The sequence below is a fragment of the Opisthorchis viverrini genome, assembly GCF_000715545.1.
Source record: "Opisthorchis viverrini unplaced genomic scaffold opera_v5_286, whole genome shotgun sequence".
NCBI lineage: Eukaryota > Metazoa > Platyhelminthes > Trematoda > Opisthorchiida > Opisthorchiidae > Opisthorchis > Opisthorchis viverrini.
The window spans coordinates 108,075-127,782 of NW_008751933.1; positions in this window are offsets into that span (position 1 = coordinate 108,075).

A 19,708-nucleotide genomic window follows, 5' to 3' on the forward strand; every position below is an offset into this window, starting at 1 on the left:
ATGGGTTCGCGATTTGCGCTAATATCAGCATGAGCCGTGAGGTTAAGAAAACGAGTTGCACAACTGGAGACTGCTTTGTGCAGGCTACCAGCTGGGGTTGCGGTTGCCAGATGTGACACACGTTGTTGTTCAGTAAGCATTCTTATTTATGACCAGCATCTGTACTGAACCATGTAAACCAGAGCTGTATGCCTCTGCACTTTGCTTGAAACTGCGAACATCAAGCATGTCAACCGATCGCTTGAAGACATACAGGATGATGTTGTTGACCTGATGGCATCTTTGTTTTTTTCCCCACTCCAATCAAACAGATGCTTGGGAATCGCTGGCGTTTGGATCTAGATGTGGTTAGGGATTCGTTGTTGTTCCTATGAATGAAGTTGAGCCAGATATGGCTCAGCGGTTAGGGTGCAGATTTACCGACCGGAAGGTCAATGGTTCGAACCCAACATCTGCATCTCGACTGCTCCGGTCTGGGCTACCTGACAGTATCTCAGCCCTTGTGTTTTTTTGGGATGACATGGCAGCCAGGTACCTGAACGATTATTTTACGGTTATGAATGAGGCTCCCAGTGGTTTGGCTGTTGATAGACCATCCCCGCGGCTTTGTGAAACGTAAGATTTTCATAGCCATCTAGCCTGCATCTATCACTTTCATAAAGGGTGTTGATAGCTATATGCTGAGTGAATGTACTGAGAGCCTGTTCCAGTTGTTGGATTAGTGGGTAACGGCTTGCGATTAGTGTGATTCATGTCCTGGCGTCATAGGCAGCCATGGAAAGCACTACTTTTGCGTTGCTTGAGGACATGTAACTCGTGAGAACCGAAGCGTTAGGATCAAATTGTCATGCCCTTACTGAAACTGTTCGGTAAAGCCAATGTGAGTTCTGGCTCTGATCGCTAACACCTGTACCATATCACTGGCTTTTACATTAGTCGTCAGTAGTTTATGAGTTTAAGGAGTTTCATCTGGTCAGCCTGGGCCGCGTTGCGCATGTTTCAAGTTCAGATAGATTGGTCGTCCCCTTTTGGTAACACCCATGTGGGGAAAGTAACCCTCACCTAAACATCACAATTTACGGCTTAGTATTCCGGACATCTAGGCCGCAATCGTGTACACACGGCCAACTGCGGTGAAACTGATTATGACCCATGACTGTTGCTCACGTGTAATGAGGTCACCTTCACGAGAAAATATCTACACGAGGGCAGGTGTGTCATGTAAGAAAATGCCAAGATTAGGGAGAGGGGGTGAGCGATTCCGCATACGGGGGCGATGTTCTCATCGAACATGAATCCTCAGTGTGTGATTTGGTGTTGTTGCACCCAATGTGCTGAAATTTCCCCCTATGCAATACTTGAGGCGATGGTCTGCTCAGAAATTTGGCAAGCTCAGGCCCATTTGAACACCGGGTGTAAAGCACTTTGAAACAAGCGTTGATAGGGAGAATCCTTGTTGGACAGTGATGTGAAATGCACCCCAAATGATTCCAGAAATTAACGCGTTCATTGGGAGGCAGGTTACTGCACGTGAGGGCTTCACATGGTTACACATCGGTGCTGTTGTCCAACGCTTGAATCACAGTTGCACGGTACTAGTATAGGTCCAATTCCCCGTAGACGTAATATCGAAGATGTTTTGCAAATCTTCCTGGTATTATCCCCATTTTTGTGTTTAACGAGAAGAAATAACATCACAGTCTGAGGTTTCGAGACACGCTTATAAGACTCGCAGTCTACCGAAAGCGCCTTATTGGCCTGAAAATTAAAATGGGTACTACCCCTATGTTCCGAGACAAGTGTCAGTTCAATACATATATATCTCCTTCCATTAATATCAAACCATGGAGTTTCACTAGAATACAGACAGCTGTCGCTCTTCGCATGATTCATCTAATGCGTCAATGCTCGCGCTTATAACTGGCCAGCTGTCTGACTGACTGACTGACTGCTTTGGGTTGGTCGACGTTTGTTGGTTTGAAGTTGCTAATTATTTTGAGCTTCAATGCTGACCAAAACAGAAGAGCATCGTAGATGGGGCCGTCTGTGGTGAAACACGTCAAAAACTACAGGTTTCACGAGCCCATTTTTGGCAGTATGACTTCAATGGGGTGATTGTGGAAGCAGAAGCACTCAGGTAGAAAGAAGCCAGGTTATGTTGAAAAACGTGGAAGCACTGTGCAGCTGTTTCATCCTAATTGGGGCGAGATAGCCCAAGAGCGCGAATTTACTGACCGGAAGTTCCGTGGTTCGAACCCAACCTCTGCCTCTCGACTTCCCCTGTCTAGGGTTGGGCAACCTGGCAGTATCCCAGCCCTCATGCTTCCTTCGGGTGGCGTGGCAGCTAGGCACCGGAGCTGAGCATTTTTCATCCTTATTGGGGATCATCAGCAGTACACGTCTCACGAAACTCCAGGGAATTCTGACTCCATGTTCTCCTGGCTAGTAGTTTGAAAACAGCTGTTTGGTCAGTGTGAAATAATTGTGCAGTGTATCTCAACTTTTCAGCGCTGATTGTCTTCACTCGTGGAACGATATTTCCTTCAGAAATTCTCGAATTTCCTCACATTACCAACAATTTGTTAAGTAGTCCAGAAAGAAGAATAATTCTCACAGTTATTGAGCTCTCCACCAATTAATTCCTACCGCTAACTTGTGATCAGGACGACGTATAAAATGGAGTTCATTATTCGTCTGAATGAATCATTCCAACTCAGGTTGCTATTTAAATTACTTGCTAACACAGCCGGATGCATTTTGTCCGTCCCATGCTGTGTTCGTATCGGGAAGTTCAACGGATGGGTCATCCAAAAAATGGTTCTAATCTCTCTTTCAAGGACATATGAACTTCCGATTAAGCAGAAAAAGTAAACTCTCATTGTTTACAAGTATCACTTGTGTCTGAGACTCTTGATGGTTCCTGTCGCCAACATGCTATCAGGGAAATACACTAATTTGTAAAAAAATTTGGTTTTGCGATAGACTCACCTAGAACCGAGCTGAATCCCTCTCTTGTGATATTACCAGGCAACTGGATATGCTGCACCAGGCCGCCTCATGTTTCAGTCGCTACGATATTCGAGACATCGCGAAACGTATGTATTCGTAATGCATTACTTATAAGGTTGCTGAAAAGTTACCGACGGCCCACGTCCGGTTTCGCCCTTCTTGGAGCTCGTCAGGTAGGCTCATTCATCGAGTTTACGTCAAACGTATGTTCTACTTGAACCCAAATTGCACGAAATTAGCTAAATACACTCGTTTGCAAACAAATTTGGTTTTACGAGAGACTCACCTGGAACTCAGCTGAATATCTTGTTTGTGATGTTTCCAGGCAACTGAATGTGCCGCCATCGGTCTGGGAAATCACTTAAGTTATCAAGAGCTTGTTCAAACGTAACGCGCAATATTCTAGTTTTTCAGTCAACAATTCAGTTTTCTGAAACGCAAGCTCCTGGTTTGAGTATATTTATCATGTGGATACCTGCTTGTTTTTTACGATAACAAATATTCCCTCCTAGAAACCAGAAAATATACCAAAAAGCACATGTCCGAACGGTGTCCGTCGTTTCCAAGGGAAAGCGCGAAATACCCTAGCTTGACATAAACCAGTAGGATAATATAAGCAAAAAGTGAATACGGTGCGCTAACCAGTGGTGAAAAGTGATAATATCCAGTGGGTGCCGAACAGTCATTCTGTTTTGTTACCGAGATTCACGAAATCAAGCGAGTTTTTCACCGTTCTAGACAAGTACAAGTGCCCTTACCACATGCAACAATGTTGCATCTTTTGCCGACACGCCATCGTTCGACTTTTGCCACATTATGGCCTTGAGGCATCTCTTTCTCGGTGTGTGCAATCCACTTTGTATGTGCATATGTGAACAGATTGGTGGGCTGTTGTGCACATTATTGAATCATACTGGACCACCAAGTCCTCGTTTATTTTCTGCTTTTAAACACTTTCGTCGGACCAATGAGGTTAAATCTACCGATGTTCTATCTGATGATCGGTGCATCTGACAAATGTGATGGTACTGTCCCCCTTCAAGGTAGAAGAACATTAGCTTACACACTTACTGTTACGAGGGAAACAACATGGTCTACTTTAAAACATAGTTTAACATATAAAATGAACTGGCCGTTGGCCCGTTCGCCTACATTTAAGGAGACTGTTAGAACTACGAGTATTCTGACACTGCCATCTTCACTGGTACCGAAAAGTCGGTCGCCTGTCGGCAAATAATACATTAAACTCTCGAAGTAACCTCAGCAATATCAGTCCATATTTTTCCTATTCATTTTATTGGATGAACCGACCTAAACTCACATGAAAATGCACTGAATGATCTCGAGTGGTGAGAAATGGTTTATTGCCAAACTCCACAGATCAGCCGACTCATCAGTGCTTTCCAGTGCGCGTGTCCAAAATATGTTGCCACAGAGAGGTATGTGCTTAGTACAGAAGCAACGCCACATCGTTCCACTGTCCTTTGATGAGACCACACCATTCCATTCACGAGTTCTTTGACCATGTGATAGTAGGTTGAGTGGCAGTTGCATTACTTCGGCGCTCCAGAACCGCTATAGGGTATCGCTTACTCATCAGCACTGTCGTTTATGTATCCCTCACATGATAGGGCGTTTGCCGTTCGACAACGATCGTCGAAGAATGTAACTCGGTTCCTCAGAGTAATGGAGGAATCTTTGCAAACTAGACTTATGGCTTCATGCCACATCATGCAACGAATCACTCAAAAAGTATACAAAAATACAGTGCAAGAAGTCGTATCGAAAAAGCCATGGGTACAGAATAGTCTTGCTGGCAGTGAATGTTTGATATGATGTCTAACTGCGGTGTGGGCTCGCCGGATTTTGGCTGGCAATATGACAGGGTTGTGGTTGTTCTATTTGGTACGAACTACATGTGTAGCGGTGATACTACTGATGGGGAGGCACGCGAGTAGTATGTGTTGTTCGTGGAATTTCGCTTTGCGTCTTTTGAAAAGGAGAGATCTGTTGCGGAATTCGTGGAGTCACTTTGTAACATTTGCTTGGATTTGAGCGAGGGATGATTGGAGTCAATGAATCTCCAGGAAATTTCAAGAAGACGCGTTCAGGAGAAGATGGATGTCCAGTTTTTGCATATATGATGCAAATTAGAGATTTGCTTCCCTGCCCAATGGTCTGTAACTGGTCGGTTGGCATTTTCTCCGCAGCGAAGGCCTTCTTACTTTCACAGGTAAGCTCTTGATAACCTGGTCGTTTACGGAATTGTACATGTGAGCAAACACTGGATAGAAATGAATTTACGAAAGATACGCATACAGACATGTGATTTACAAAGCAATGGGGAGAGTGATTTGCGCCAATCAATGGTTCATCGTTCTCAACGTGACTTCCACAACAAGGATAGTGGCAAGGGGGATTTTCCACTTCCTGCTAGGTCTCCTATACCTGGCCGTGTAGATTCCTAGATAGTACGACAATGTACCGAAAATCAATACCTTGTAAGTATACATGGGGTAAACGGTCGGCACGGTTTGTTCAAACACTACAGAAGGACGAAATGCATTGCTATTTCAGTTTCATTAATGGCCTTAAGCCTCCTGAAAGGACGGCGATAAAATACACCCGCTTGGACACCGGGATGTGAGAAAACCAAGAGGTTTCTTCCGCATATTCTTTCAACTAGGAAAATTTGTACTGTTGCTGACTACGTTCACTCGTTTTTTATACGTCTATATTCCTCGTGAGTGTTTGTTGGCTTGGTTCAAATTTATTTTGGCCTCACCCTGACCAAATGTGTACGCGTGACTCAGTACCATAGCATTTTATCCCATACCGACAGTACATTCCGGGATATTCGCACCCCGGCAGGCTATACTAAACCATACTTCATCCTGGGACGCAACAGCTCCAAGACTAAACGCTGGTTCGCTAGTGCCTAGGATATCACATATCGAGACACTACGCATCAGCCTGGGAGAGCTGCGTGAGCGTGTGCCATCGCTAATAGCACATCAATGTTATTTTAACGGTGGATTTCCTTAAACTTTTCAGAGAACATAAGATATAGTGAGACTTCTCTCGCTGTACAGAACACTGCGTAATTGTGGGAGGACGTTTTTTGTGAACTTCTCAAAATTTGTAATCAAACTACGGAACAAGCGGTCGAAAAATGTCTTCCTATTTCGCCCAGTGAAATACTGCCCTAGCCAAGTTTACATCATTGTTGCCGGAGTTTGAAGTAAGGAATATTTTTGCGTGCACTGATAAATGGGTGATCTTTGCACGGATGCAAAAATGGCACATGCTGTTATGAGTTAGGGTTCTGTACTGTATTGCTCACGATTATGAAAGCAAAAGGCAGAGGTTGGTATAATGTCTATAACATGCATCAAGGAGGTCGGAGAAGTGCTCCAGAATGCGGATGCAAATGGCTGTCAAACAAAATCAGCATCAGGACTGAAATGTTCAAATAAAGACAGGAACGCACATTAGTTTTTTTCTAAAAATTTGTGCTGTCTTCTTGAATGCCCCAGAGTTTATCCTTGCTGTGCCCGAATTCGACGGGTGATGAGGACTCCTGTTCACTTCTTTCTATCTGATGTATATTCCATATGATTGAAAATCGCTTGCTCACCATCGTGATAAAATTTCTGGTTGTATGCTGAATAAGGATAAAACGCGTCACAAAAGTACGCCCTGCCATAGTTTGCAGTACTGAAATTTACACCACTTTTTGCCAACATCGGGCTCCATAACTATTCGTAATGTGAATTTTTATGTATCAATACCGCATTCATGGTTTGTCATCCAACTCAATAAGACATAGTCACACAGTGTCATCTATTGAACTTAGAACCATTAATAACTCAGTATCTTCAAACCATTCTACCGTGTAAGGTCTACTTTGAAGCGCTCACCACACCCAACGGTATGGCTATCGCATACTAGACAAAGCATGCCTGATGAGGCTCAGATGCAAGGCGAGCAGTATTCGTACAGGCCTCTGGAATTCGGGCTTGATGGAGGGCTAGCAGTCAACTAAATGAAAGAGTGAACTACAGAAGCGCATAAGGGCTCGATTTTTTTCGAGTGGCTGGCAGACGTAGTTATCAACGAATGCACTTGGTGCTGCATCCAGTTTTCTACTCTTCCTCGGCAGCTTGCTGCGCTTCTCAGGCGGATCACAGGTGGCATTCGTTTAGCCAGAATTTCAAACACCATATAAGGGGCTTTCGGTGCCCTTTTGTTTGAATAATCACCTTTTTTGTCTTCTGATATCTTTGTTATTCAGCCTTACGGGGATGGGCACAGAAAGCGAAATTTACTTGGCCACTGAACCTTTGAAATTTGGCCGCCATGTGAAAATTACGTCCGATCGTCGTTCCATGTGTGCTGTGCACATCGTTGTATGTGGGGAAGGATCTATTGCACTTCCTTCCTTCATGTGATCTGCTTTGGCGCTTGAAAGTGATGCTGTGAAAATGTGAGGTCGGTAATGCTTCACACATGAACGCAAACAAGATTGCGGTGCAATAAGTAAATTTATTTCGTAGTTGAAATCTCGGGACGAATAGTTCCGGAAAAACTGCATCAGTATGTATAGGCTGGGGTGCAACCACCCTGGATGAAATGATGATAGGTCATCATTGATCGAATTTATTAGGATATTTCGTTCGTAATCCATTGCTGCTTTTGCAGAACCGAGGTATGGCTTGTTAGTTAGTACCACATGAGCGTGTAAACGCCCAGCTACTGATCAATGAGCCCAGCTACTGATCCCTGATAGCCTATATCATGGTGCCATTAATGCCAATAGCTTTCCTAATTTCATCCTAAGATTCTCAAACTGCGCATGCATGAGATAAGTATTACCTCAGATGGCGAGCTTCTAAATGTGGTGTATTCAAAACATTATACCGCGTTTACTGACAATGATACACTTTTAGATCACCTCATTGGTCCTGTTCCAATAGCTGTAATCAAACGACCCAATGCAGACAAATCCAAAGTGCTGTGCTCCAAGGGATTAAATGTAGATCTCAGTCGTGATTAGCACTCACCTATCAGACAGGCTTCTGACAAAAATCAAATAACAAATATCGAAGCTTTCTATGGAAGGAAAATGTTGGTAGCTCAGGTAGGGTAGATGGTCATTGGCTTGTTCGCTGAGCTGGGCAATTTGGTTGCAAACGTTTCAGCACCAATCGAGGTGACATCATCAGTGCGTTGTTGGGGAAAGTAGTAGTGCGCTACGAAATCAAATTGCCCAGCTCAGCGAACAAGCCAACCCAACGACCACGAAATTTCGGGTGGCAGTGTTCACGGGATTTCTCAGAATACATACTTATATGACTCGCTCTCTTTTCCACACCAAGGTGAGAAGCGCTGGACTCAAGTTTGGCTCTTATTAGCGCTTATCAGCAGTGCACACATCTGACACGTGGGGCGTGCGTGTTAACATTACCCCACAAGCGCACGCTAGGGTCATACGGATTTTTTTATCTCTGAACAGTTGAACATGTTCGTGTCTGAGTGATGTGAGCAGAACGCCCAACAGATCGAGCTGTTTCCAGTAACCTTATGAGTAGTGTATTGCGTTTATACATGTTTCGCGGTACCTCGAATATCGTAGCACCCGAAACTTCAGGTGGACTGGTGCAGTACATCAATTTGCTTAAAGATACCATATATGTGAGATTCGGCTGGTTTCCAAATGAATCTCTGGACAAAACCAAACATTATGCAAATGAGTGCACTTTGCAAAGAACAGGTGATTTGTGTAAGCTGACGGGTGCTGTTGTATGAAGGGATGACAGAGTCAGCGAGAATTCTGTTACAATGGAATTTGGCGATCAAAAAATGTTTTCGTATGAATTTTCAGCCTATCGCTTCAATTGAGATTTCCACAATTAAGATCCCTTGAGGTAGATGTGACCAGTAAGTGGTTCAAAATCATCCGCCTTTCAAAAGTACATTCCGGTCTGGCTGGAGTTCCTTCATGACACAAAGCCAAGTGGACGTAAAATAATACCCCATAAGAGAGAAAATCATATAAACGACCTGTGTTGACGGAAAATGTACGCCCTGGACGTTCCAGACGGCTTGTTCTTGTCAAAATACGAAAAAGACTGGAGTATTTTACAATAGATTATAGGGTAGCAAAACATCAGTGTTTAACATTGATGGTAAACAGCCGGTGACAATGAAGTATCTCTTTTGTTACGCGAAGTCACTTATATGAGAACTTGACGTTAAGTGAAAGAGTAACCATTTACCTTTTTGTGTGAAGAGCTGTTTAGAGGAGTCATACGTACTCCAACTGGTCTCTTAAAACCAAAATATTTCGAAGTATTTTTATGAACACACGTTTCAGCTCATAAGCCATTTCAGTACACGCACAACCAAGTTACAAAGCTCATATAAACCTGAAACAAGAAGTTATGGATCAAAACCAGGGATCATGGAGACATTGATGGTGTACTTTCTTCACATTTTGATGAAGCATTAGCAGAAACTTCTCGACAGCTCACTATCGGTTTCGCCCTTCTTGGGACTCATCAGATAGGCGCTACCACAGAGGTTCCGTCAACCTTATGTTCTACTTCAACTCAAATTGAACTGATTTCAACAAATACACTCATTTACCTATCCACCGGGTTTTCACGAAAGACTCAACTGAATCTGTCGTTGAGGGAGACATGAGGACTCCCCCTACCTGATGAGCCTCAAGAAGGGCGAAGCTGGCCTTGGGCTGTCGAAGAGATTTAAGCAACCTTGTGAGCAGATTCTTCTATGAAAATATACTGCGATTTCTTGAAAAATGTGCCAACTGGAACATGAGTTGACCTATGTGCTGCACATTCAGTTAGAGAATGTCATTTAAAGAATGAGAGAACCAGTTGATTCCCCCATGAAAACCCAGTTGATATGCAAATGAGTGTATTTGTTGACATGAGCGGAGATGCTTTCAGTGGTTACTGAGTGAAATCACACCATCGTGGATGTGATGATATTAGCACTTCGTTTGGACTGACCACCTTTTCTCAGTGTGGAAAGCGATATTTTGGGTGCTCTCTAAACATTGAATAGCAAGTGATGTTGACCGAAAGATAAGCTGGTATAAACGATTTGTATTTGAAAGTAGACTGGGTGAGATTTGAGCATGTAAAGAAAAAAATCAATAGTCTCATCAGCACTAATCACACTACAAAATTACTCAGGAGAAAGTAGCCACAATCCTGATTAGGTATTTTGTTCATACGTTTCACAATCTGACCAAACAGATCACTTCTGAACGAGATTGTCTTGCCAGCACTTGAGAAAAAATGTTGAATCTCATTCTAGTTTTTTTTTATCATGAATTGATTTTCTCCTTCGAACAGCATACAATCCAGACTAACTGAATTTCGACCCAACGCAGCTAGTTGGTCTTGTCCATCAACCATGACCTTCCGTGCCATCTTGTATATTATATGGTACATTGTCATTTGAAATCATTTATTTATTGTCCATTTATTTGTGATTTGTTCCAGCGTTCTACTGAGCTGACAAAATCACAGTTATGTTTCCTTCTTCTACAAGTCCCACTTTCCCAAATGATGAGCTGCTGGTCTTTTACTGTCTTCTTGTCCATTCTTCCATCTTATGGGTTGAACGTTATTGGGCAATTCAAAAAGACTCAAGTCCTCAGATATCTCCTGTTGGTGATTGACCTTTACAATGATTGCTAGAGGAGGCCCTAAAGCAAGTACCAGAAGTATCATTCTTATATATTCGTTAGTACAGATATGCTGTCATGCTCTTCCTTTCGTACTGGTAAAAAATTTGAAACGGTTTCTAAGGCAATCAATTAAAACGGGTTATAGATAGAAGACAGAGTGAAATAACGCCCTACTGGGATCTATCTCCCATAGCTGCAGTGAACTGCTGATACAGTGAATGAATTTAAGTGAGTCTGCCGGAAAATCAGTGTACAAACGGATGTGGAAGCCAACTTGATTGGACCAACCAACTGCATGGTTTCGTTCACAACCAGAGAGCTCTAGAAAGCTCAGTAGTTAAGGCGCAAAATTACTGACCGGAAGGTCCACGGTTCGAAACCAACCCCATTAGCTCCTGTCAGGGGTGAGCAATCTGGAACTACCTCAGCTTTCGTGCTTCTTTCGGACAGTGTCACATCTAGACACCGAAGGTGTCTTGCGACTGAATGAACATTTTATTTTCTGTTTTTGTTATTCCCCTACAACCAGATTTCTGTTCTGTAACTTGCTAAGAAGAATACCTCCACGTTTCAATGGAGCATTCTACTTTCCACAAACTGAGACCGAAAACGACGCACATATTGCTACTAAATTAAATTCAAAATAAGAGTTTCAAGTGAAGAATTGAGAACTTACTCTTATCACATTCATTTTCGGCGTACGAGCACGTCTTACCGAATTGTATCAGTGTAGAACTAGCTATTCTCGATGCTGAGCAGGTGCTGTTTTCCATGGAGCACGGCCTCTTACTAACTCACGGTGCGTTGTGGCTCCCAGATACACTGCACAATTCGCCTAAAAACAGACCATCAACCTCTGGTATGCATGTGATTCAACCATTCTTGGGGTGTGGTCTTTTCGAATGCTCCACAGGACAGCTTCACACAAGATCTAAAGCCATTACGTCGAGCCAGAGAATGAACACACTTGAGTCAAGGTATTTTTTTACACACTAAGTCTTGCCTGACACAGGCACCATTCCAGCTTTCTCCCCCTGCGGTTTCTCGTCCCGTCATTCAGCTATGCTTCCCAAATTGGTATGTGCAAAACAAACAAACAGGGTGTGCAGTAACCTCTAAGCCCCAGTACAACTTGAGCTGCAATATAGGGTAGATTCTCTGTCAATGCGAAGTGAAGGGCCTTGAGTAATCAATAGAAATTTGGACACTGAACTAGTAGTTGTATCTCGTCATGTTAAGAAGATTTTGTCTCTAAAATCACTACGTATTTTGCAAAACAGACTATCTCTGTCACAGAAGACGCACTCTTTGTTTTGGGGTTGTGTACCGATGTTTTGTTGAAATTTTGTCTAAAATTCACAAAGAGGTAACATACTTTTTCTGGACGCCCAATTAGAAGTTTGACAATAACCTTGTGTGCACTGACAATTCCATATGCTTTGAGTAGAATTTATTTATTTTCTTACGTAATGAATAAAAGCTCGAGGATGATCCAATTGCTTTCGGTCACCGATAGGAAGGTCATCCGTTTGGGAATAGCCTGGACATTCAAGACAAAAAACAGCTTATAGCATTTGGCAAGCTGTCACACCTATCAATCATTTAACGTCTTCCAAAGATTGGCTAGTGGCGATTGCTAGGAACATGCGCATACTGAAACCAATCATGACCTGTTTTCAGGGAAAGTACATACATATTTTCATAAAAGAAACTACTTACATGGTTGCTGAAAACCCTTCGACAGCTCACGACTGGTTTCGCCCTTCTTGGGCTCATGTAGGAGCAGTCCCCGAGTTTCCGTCAACCTTATGTTCTACTTGAACCCAAATTGGACTGTTTGCGAGAAATGCACTCATTNCTTTATGGAAATATACTGCGATATCTCGAATATCGTGCCAAATGTAAGATAAGGCGACCTGTATGCAGTACATTTAGTTGTAGACTTTCATCTCTTGTGAAAAACCAAATTGATTTGCAATTGAGTGCATTTCTCGAATATATACATGGTTGTCAATGTCTTTTTGAGGCAGTTTTACATTTGGCTCAGACCCTGAGATTTTGGATTCACCGACTTAGAACCCAAAGACGCGGTTTTACACTTGTTTTGCGCAAACTATGGAATTTCGTAATCGTTTCCGGTGTTTTCCACAAGCAGGTAGAGCAGAAGAAATTATCCTTTACCGATTTGCCTGCACCACGCGGCTGTATTTGAAACTTTTCAAAGGAAACGAAACTCTTAGTTCGCTGAGTTTGGCAACTCTACTTTTGCGGTTTTTCCCGCCAAGTTCGACCAGCATACCTGAGCTAGTCATATTCCTCAAAACTTCATTAATGTCGTGCTCTCGTGGAAATGCATATCTAAACTGTCTGTTCATGTATGGTACAAATGTGAGACAAACTAAGCCAAACCTCCCAGCCTCTATACATTCTTGAATGTCACACACACAGAGTGTCACCCCACCCACCGAAACTCGACGAATATCGGTCACTGGATAGTCCTAAATCATCAGGTATCTACACGTTGTATCAGACATTTACACCCACAACTAATCAAGTAACCTTTCTAGATAGACTAAGTGACTGATGAGGCTTCAGATTCAGCGCAAAACGAGAGTGGTGTCCGTGTCGTTGGTGAACTACGCGGTATTCCACGCAATCGATTAAGGTCCTCACTTAGGAATGCGTTTTAGGCGGAGTGGCGTGAGCAGGACAAATGAACTTATTTGACCTCTTGGGGCTAAGCTAAAGCACACAAGTCTGAACAGCCAGGGGTGTATATAAAGTGAAGGTAGGTGGATAAATGCGCTTTCGCCTTTAACGTAGACAAACGTTGCGGGACAGTGACAAGTAGACACCAAAGAATATGTTGGCCGTGTTATTTCATTCATTGTTATTGGCATCATTGTCGGGTGAGTGTTATGCAAAGAAAGTGTAAATACAAAGGAAACGTTGCCTGTCCCATTCATTTCCAACAGGTCTATCCATGAACTGTTATCATAATTATAAACAAACTATACTGCGCCATGACCAACCGGAGTAATGTACTTTTTGCGTAACCATCAGCCATAACTCAATTAACCGTTGGAATGTTCCACTGATTTGTTGCTGAGGTTCCCGTTCGCCTAGTTATTTCAACTATACTACGTTGTTGAGCTGACCATAAACCCAGTTATCAAGCGAAGCTGAAACAAAAATCAAACGTTTTCACGCTCTGCATGGTTATTTGTATGGGTAATCAACATCTATGCGCATTTAGCAAACAAGATGATGGATAAGCATATTGATATATCGATCAAAAACGGGGCAAGTGAGTCAATAAATGCTTATTTTTTAGTTATGGATGGTGCAGGCAACTCATACATTCTGCAGTTTTTCTCATCTCTCACATATCGCACACCATGGTGTAGGACGACCTTCCTTCCAGAACCGGCACCTCTCAGGGGTTCCAACAGAATCGGCATTGTCGTCCATCGTTACGGTGCCTACAACAATCCGTCAACGTATATCCAGAGGGGTTTTCCGTCTTCAGTGTATCCAGGATGGATCACAGCACTTGGTAGTATTCTGCTTACGAGTCTAAGATGAGATAACGTTGGAACGAACTTGACAAGACTTTCAAAATACGCTCTCGCTATTAAGAGCAAATACACGTCCCTTCGGCTTCGCTAAATTTCCCAGAATGTTTACGAACGGTTTTGGTTTCAATTATGGATCTTCCCTTTGCTGATATTTGTCAAATTATTACGTCAAAAGTTGAAGCGAACCATGTTGAACACAATCTATTTAAAGTTTCCAAACGACCCTCTGCCAATTTACTATTAATGTTAATTTATTTCCATTTTTTTACCAAAGTGCGCCTACACCAGTATATATGTCAGCAGTCCAAAATGTACTCTCAAAGTCACGTACCAAAGTGGCCTACAGCAGTATATATGTCAGCAGTCCAAAATGTACTCTCAAAGTCACGCACCATAAAATACTTCTAACTCTATAATGAATACTTCATTATTTTACTCCTTTTATCCTTCAGATGCAATTAGATTAGAAACCATTGGTGAGTGGAGTTCCTTTGTTCCGTTATATCCATGCAGCCCGCTAAGTCGCTAGAAGCTTCCTGTGTGGTTTGTGTTTCCGGTTTTGTAAGATAAGGTTTCGAAGCAGTATAACGCCATGATTCCGCACTAAGGATGGGAATTGAAATCGATATCAAACGTAGTGCTCATCAGCTGATCTGTCACTCAGCTGATCTACGGTGAATGGTCAGCCAGCTCACTGTGGATACACAGTGATGAAGTAAAGTCTACTTATTCGCTTCACCGTATCGGCGCAAGCTTTTCTTGTGTCTCATTTATGGTGAAAGATAACTTGAAATCTTTTAGATCGTAAACTAATTTGGTTGAACATGTGGTACATTAGTACTTCCACACAGTTTTGATTTACCTTAAAGTAAATCGCAGTCAACGAACTGGACCAATCAAAACGCTTTTAACTGGGATTTTATGGCGATCTGGTCTAGTCTAGTTATCCTCTGAAATAGAGGAGACTGAAACCGCAGCCATATGAAATACAGGAATTTAGTTATTCTTTACAGATAATTGAAAAAAGACTGGTCACCCCGTGCACTCAATCACAAGTTTGTAGTGAAACAAGCTTTTTGTGAGCCCTCAAAGACAGCTACCTAGGTGATAAAAATGTGTGCATCTTTTTCTCTCCCAAGCTAGTCAGCCAAACCAGCCAGCTGAGGTCTGGATTGCCGCTTAGACCCCTGGAATTCTATCCTTCAAGTGCGGTTCTAAATCGGGTACCGGTCTCTTGCCACGATTATCCATGCACTTGCAATTTAGAAGGCAGATTTTGAACAAACGGTTTCATAGCCGTGACTATTTGAACTTACTTGGGGTTCAGCGAATATACACTCATTTGCAAACTAATTTTGTTTTTCGAGAAACGCACCTGGAACCCAGCTGAATCTCTCGTTTGTGATGTTCCCAGGCAACTGAATGTGCTGCACCAGGCCGCCTCATGTTTCGGTCGCTACGACATTCGAGATATCTCGATACATATATATCTTGTAATGCACTACTCAAGAGTTTTCAGCAACCTTATGAGTAGTGCATTACTTGAGGGTCATCCTCTTATTGTCCTTAAGTTTTCTGAAGCAGTTAGACTGTCTTTCATCAGACTTTGTAGACTCTGTAGTAAACCGGCAATTCAAAGCGCGTGTTAAAATTTGGCGTTTGGTTTTTAAATCACAAAATACTCAAAGAAGTTGGGACCGACAATGAAATTTCAACATTTCAGATGTTTGTTCAAGGATCCTTGAGGTTTTACTGGAAAAGCATTGGACCATCAGTATCCAGTCATTTTAAAACAACAGCACAAAAGCATTTTACATGTGAAGTTTGTTCCGTGTGAATAGATTAGTTCAAGGGGTCTACCTGCCAGCTAGTCTGTCCTGAGGGAAATTATACCAATGAAATACGCTTCAAGACCGGTGGATAGTTTTTAAAGGTGACCCCCCCCCCCAAAAAAAAGAACAACTGTGTTCCCGGGATTTTGGTTCCATTTTTGACACTTGCCGTTCAGATTTAAAGAGCCCAAATACATCATGCAGCGGCTTCATTGATCTGAGTAAATAAGAGCCTAAAGTATTCGGTTCTAAGAATATGTTGGACACTCAGTGTTCGGGGTGTGATTTTTACAGGATGGACTCTTGGTCACCCTTGGTGATGTCAAGGTATCTTTTGTCACTGCACCTTTTTGTGGGGCACTAAAGAGGGGTGGAGATAGCGACGGCTAATGAAACCGGTGAAGAGTACTCTATCGAGGTAAACGATCCCTTCTGTGAGTTGTAAAGCTTTGTTCTCAAAATGCAGAGTGTAGCTGGCAAAACGGATTTCGATTTATTTTGTCCGTTACCAACACAAGCAGAGTAGCTCATTTTTATTGTGAAATGAGGAGTCACTTTAGAAAGTCACGTTCGCTTGAGACCAGGCATTCAATAGCAACGATGTACATATATTTCCTTGTGTCTCAGTTGAACTCAAATTTAACAACATCTTTCTCTCTGTCAAAAGTCATGAGATTACTGATATTCTTACATATGTTCTGTATGCTGTGAGGTGGGAACATGTGATGTGCAATCACTTCTTCACGTTTTTTTCCATCTAATCCAGTGATGAAACTCCAAGTGCATTTCAGAGAAAGTGACATGAATGGCACTTTTGTAAATGGAGATATGTGCTCAACGGTATGTACTTTCTTGAAACGCTTACAATCACTATTCGTCTGAGTAGACCTATTTTCATTGTTTTATAGTACTTGTTCCTAAAATGAACTAACTCGAATACTTTGGGTATTTTAATCTTTTAATTTTAGCCTGACCCTGAGTCGTACAGCTGGAAAACTTTCTGTGCAATCAGACACTTCCTTTCTGTTCTCCGTTGTCTTATGGATTATGAAATTTTAAAATGTACGGAACGCGCAGTAACAAGTTTCAGCGTATTGCGCTCAAAGATCATGCTATATCCGAACAGCTTTTTCGAGGACAGCCGAGATAAAGCACAACTTACGGCTACATCAAACAGAAGAGTCCCAAACCAAACTTGCTAATGTCCTAAATTGTTGACAGTAAGGTGGTAAGGTTGTATCATTGTGGTTTTCGCTCCAAGAATTCCAATTTTTGAGGCCAAACTATTTGATATCCTTCTTCGGAAGCTTCCACATATTTCTACTTAGTGTATCTGAGTAGAATGTTACTGATACTCAAACTAATCAGTAATTTGCACCCATCAGTGTTCATTCCTTAATGGAATCCAATCGCATTGAGTTGCTGATGGCAGAGCAGAACATCCAGCGATCACTTGCTTTGTCGTACGGAAATGAATTGACAGTGGAGGAGATATCTGTGCAGATAGGAGCCTCATCCAGACAGGGGAAATTTTTCAGCTACACACAGAATACCCATGAGGCAATGCATCCATCATTTATCACCTCAGGGTAATTGCACTTGAGTAGATCATGTGTGATTGTGAGTAAAGCCCTATGCTTTTATGGGTCACTTTCTCTTAGTTCATTTAGTTTTTCCCTCGCCAATCTTTGAGCTAGTAACTTAGCGATCTAGCTAGTGATTCAGCGAGTGCCATTAACTGCCGAATCGTTGGTGAACTTCACTATCATTTAGGATTTCTCACAGCTTCCACAAGGTTTGAATAAGGAACAGTTACGTTTGTCCAGTCTGATCGACAGCTGTCTCACCGGTAAATTTTTGGTAGAATTTGCCGCGTTCTGGTTTGGAATGTTGGGTTTTTCTGACCACCTGAAAAATTCAAACTTGTGAAGGCTGTGGCCTGATTTTGGTCACTACGTAGGACTGACCTGGTATTTAGTTGCTAAGTATGAAGGTCACCTGAGAACAAAAACAGACCCTAAATTCATAACAGTTGATTTTCCACAAATTTTCTTGCCAGAATTTCTGGTCGCACATGGTTTCGTTATTTGGATTGATTAAGTGCGTAAAAAACATGTTTGACTTTTTGTGAGCAGTGACGAGATTCATGGAACTCATATTCACTTCACTCCTGTTTAAACAATCGTCCTCCTGTCCTGGCTTAATTATTCTGGTGAATCCATACCAAAGGGCGAGGCACTATACTCGAGTTTCATTCTTATCGGAGCTCATCAGCAGTGCATTTCCATGGTCCGTATCGGCGTTTGAACTCTGGACAGGGAAGGCGCGTTACCATTACTCCACTAGAGCATGCTGGACGCATCTGAATTTTCACGTTTGCAAACTTATTCCCACCTGAGCAATATGATTGGTTAGATCTCCTGTAAAACCCCTTCAAATTAAATGCGATTTAAGGGCCGATTGACGTTTACTTCAACTTCTGATACGCAAGAGGTTGAATTACATCGGTGGGTGAATGATGTAAGAAAGCACTCTGTCTTTCTATATGCATGTTGGGTCGAGTAGCACAAGACACATCCCTGATTGAAAGATGGCATTAACCTGGGGCTGTCCGATTGGTGCATCATTAGACAACTGAAATGTACTCAACAAGTCAGATATAATTTTGGTTGTCTCTGTAATATTTTCTGAAGCTAAAACGATTATTCTTTCTCTGCAAGAATTTCCCTCTCAGTTTGTCACAAACTTGGGGGGAAATATCGCATTGTCCGATGGTTTCGCCATTTCAAAGCAATTATCCTGCGAATTCTCACCGCATAACTTCATAACTGGGTTGCGTGTGAGGTCACGGGGTGGTGGGAGTAGACCTTTCGAAGAATGATGGGAGCAACTCAGTTGAGCAACGACGAGATTACGGTGAAGTCATCTAACTTTCCGCCTTATGTAGATTGGACACGTTATACTCGCTCAAAGTGTCCTTAAGTGATTCCTTGGTTTCTGCTAAGTTACCGGCGTGTTAGTCCTCCTGAGTGAATGAAACGTTCGCCAGATTTCTTCTGCACAATCCCCTGAATTGCTACGAAACGACGATGAACGACCTGTCCGCCTTACATGGCAACCTACACCTCTGCAAGGTTAACCTTGATCGTAAGTCCGGCAGAGGAGTGAATGAAGTATATCAGTTTATTCGCGTGAATATACAAATCTACAATATATTTCTACAGAGGAAAATGTTGGTGGCTCAGATAGCGTAGACGGTCGTTGGCTTGTTCACTGAGCTGGGCAATTTGATTGCAATCGCTTCATCACTAATCGAGGTGACATCATCAGTGGATTGTTAGGAAGCGTAGTGTTGCATAGCGGTGGGTTGGTAGTTGTACACAGTGTTAATATACGTGCTGCTATCCACGGATTGCATTTGATCAAGATTAGTTGTTCAGTCGGGCGGTTCCATTGGTTGCTCTGTTATCCTGTGTCCTGATTTACCGATGCACACGTGACCTTTGAGATTGACATCCCTTGCCTTCGTGCTCTGGTCGATGCTGGGTGACCTCTGTCCTTGGCCC